General features: G+C 35.0%; 1 long non-coding RNA gene across 1 annotated transcript; it reads left to right on the forward strand.

Annotated features, from left to right (window-relative positions):
• The first annotated feature begins 814 nt into the window (after positions 1-814).
• LOC104955927 (uncharacterized) lies at positions 815-1563 on the forward strand. The gene is made up of 3 exons (XR_799498.1): positions 815-891; positions 1183-1279; positions 1483-1563. It is a non-coding gene; the product is annotated as an uncharacterized lncRNA (long non-coding RNA).
• Positions 1564-2048: the final 485 nt, after the last annotated feature.

Consider the following 2048-nt stretch of genomic DNA (forward strand, 5'->3'; position numbering starts at 1 on the left):
GTAAAAGTAGAAGTACTCAGGTCTTGTACTTGAGTGAAAGTAGAAGTACTCAGGTCTTGTACTTGAGTAAAAGTAGAAGTACTCAGGTCTTGTACTTGAGTAAAAGTAGAAGTACTCAGATCTTGTACTTGAGTAAAAGTAGAAGTACTCAGATCTTGTACTTGAGTAAAAGTAGAAGTACTCAGGTCTTGTACTTGAGTAAAAGTAGAAGTACCAGAGTGTAGGAATACTCTGTTTCAGTAAAAGTCCTGCATTCAAAATGTCCCTCAAGTGAAAGTAGAAAAGTATTATCATCAAAATATAGTGAAAGTAGTGACAGTAAAAGTAGTCGTTGTGCAGATTGGTCCATTTCAGAATAATATATATGATATGTTTTATAATGATTGATCATGAAAGTGTTCTCAAAGCTGGTAAAGGTGCAGCTAGTTTGAATGACTTTGTATACTGCAGGGTAGCTGGTGGATTTACTCCAGGTGGAACTAAAGTCTGATTTAACACTTGATTATATTTCACATCATTCATCCACATCTGTGAAGTAACTAAAGGTATTAAACACATGTAGTGGAGTAGAAGCACACCATTTACCTCTGAACTGTATAGAAGTAAAAGTACTAAGTAGCATAAAATGTAAATACTCAAGTAAAGTACAAGTACCTCAAAATGGTACTTAAGTACAATCCTTGAGTAGAGATACTTAGTTACTTCCCACCTCTCCTTGGGTGAATCCCAAGCTGCTTCACAAAGCCAACAAACTCTGCCTTTGTTATTGTTTTGAATTAGCGACCCCTTGTTCTTTAACTCTGATTATTTCTCCATAGTTTCCAGACCATTCCACTGTGTGTGTGGACGATTGTGACTGCATCGAGGGACTGAACGATCCTCGAGGCAGCGGTAGGGCGTAAATAACTAAATATAAACAAATAAAAGTATCAAAATACTCGCCATGGGACACTTGCATTTCAAATGATGATCTAATATTAGAATAAACAATGATGCAGCTACTAAAGAGCCCATTTGGCTTTCACTTTAAGCACATTTTCTTTTATACTTCCGTACTTTCATTTAGGTAAGATCTTGTAATACTTCTTCCACCATTGGACCTCACTTGGTGGCTTTAGATGATTATGTATAACTGAATTTAGTTAATAATAATAAAGCCTGACATTATACTTCTCTCCTCAGGTATTCAGACCGGTCTGTGTGAGAACTTTTCTACAACTGTAAAAACCTGTGAGGTGATCTCCTGGTGTCCTCTGGAGATAGACTCTCATCTGCCTGAGTACGAATACATGCATAGTATTTATAATAAAGGACAATATTGATTATTATATCAGTATAGTTTAGACTTCAGATGCAGTATTTAATAGTGTAGATTATACATGCAGTTTAATAGTATTTATAGGAGTATAATGTTGATAATGAATGCAGTATTACTGTATGTATATTAATGTGTAATGTATTGACATGTTTTTATTCCCTCAGTCATGCTTTGCTGGATTCAGCAGAGAACTTCACCGTGTTGATCAAGAACAGCATCACGTACCCAAAGTTCAACATCCACAGGTCAGTGTTTGAGTTTTTTATCTGAATGTGAAATGCAAACATACATTTTTATCTTACATTCTTTCGAACACTATTTTAATATTGCTTTCAAAATTGTACTTTAGCAAAAGACGCAGCAATCTTACAGCACCAATAATTACATTTATATACCTAACATTACAAAAAAGTACCTCAAATTATACAAAAATAAAGCTATAGCTACCACTACAAATGACTACTGTGTAGTTTCTGCAAAAATATATTTAAAGGGGTCCTATTATGTTAATGTTCAGGTTCATATTTGTATTTAGTGTCTCTACTTTAAAGAGTCCTCTCCTGCTGATGTTCAGGTGTATATCAGTATGTAGTGTCTCTACTTTAAAGAGTCCTCTCCTGCTGATGTTCAGGTGTATATCAGTATGTAGTGTCTCTACTTTAAAGAGTCCTCTCCTGCTGATGTTCAGGTGTATATCAGTATGTAGTGTCTCTACTTTAAAGAGTCCTCT

Source organism: Notothenia coriiceps, unplaced genomic scaffold (genome assembly GCF_000735185.1).
Source record: "Notothenia coriiceps isolate Sejong01 unplaced genomic scaffold, NC01 NC01_scaffold00025072, whole genome shotgun sequence".
In the NCBI taxonomy this organism is placed as follows: domain Eukaryota; kingdom Metazoa; phylum Chordata; class Actinopteri; order Perciformes; family Nototheniidae; genus Notothenia; species Notothenia coriiceps.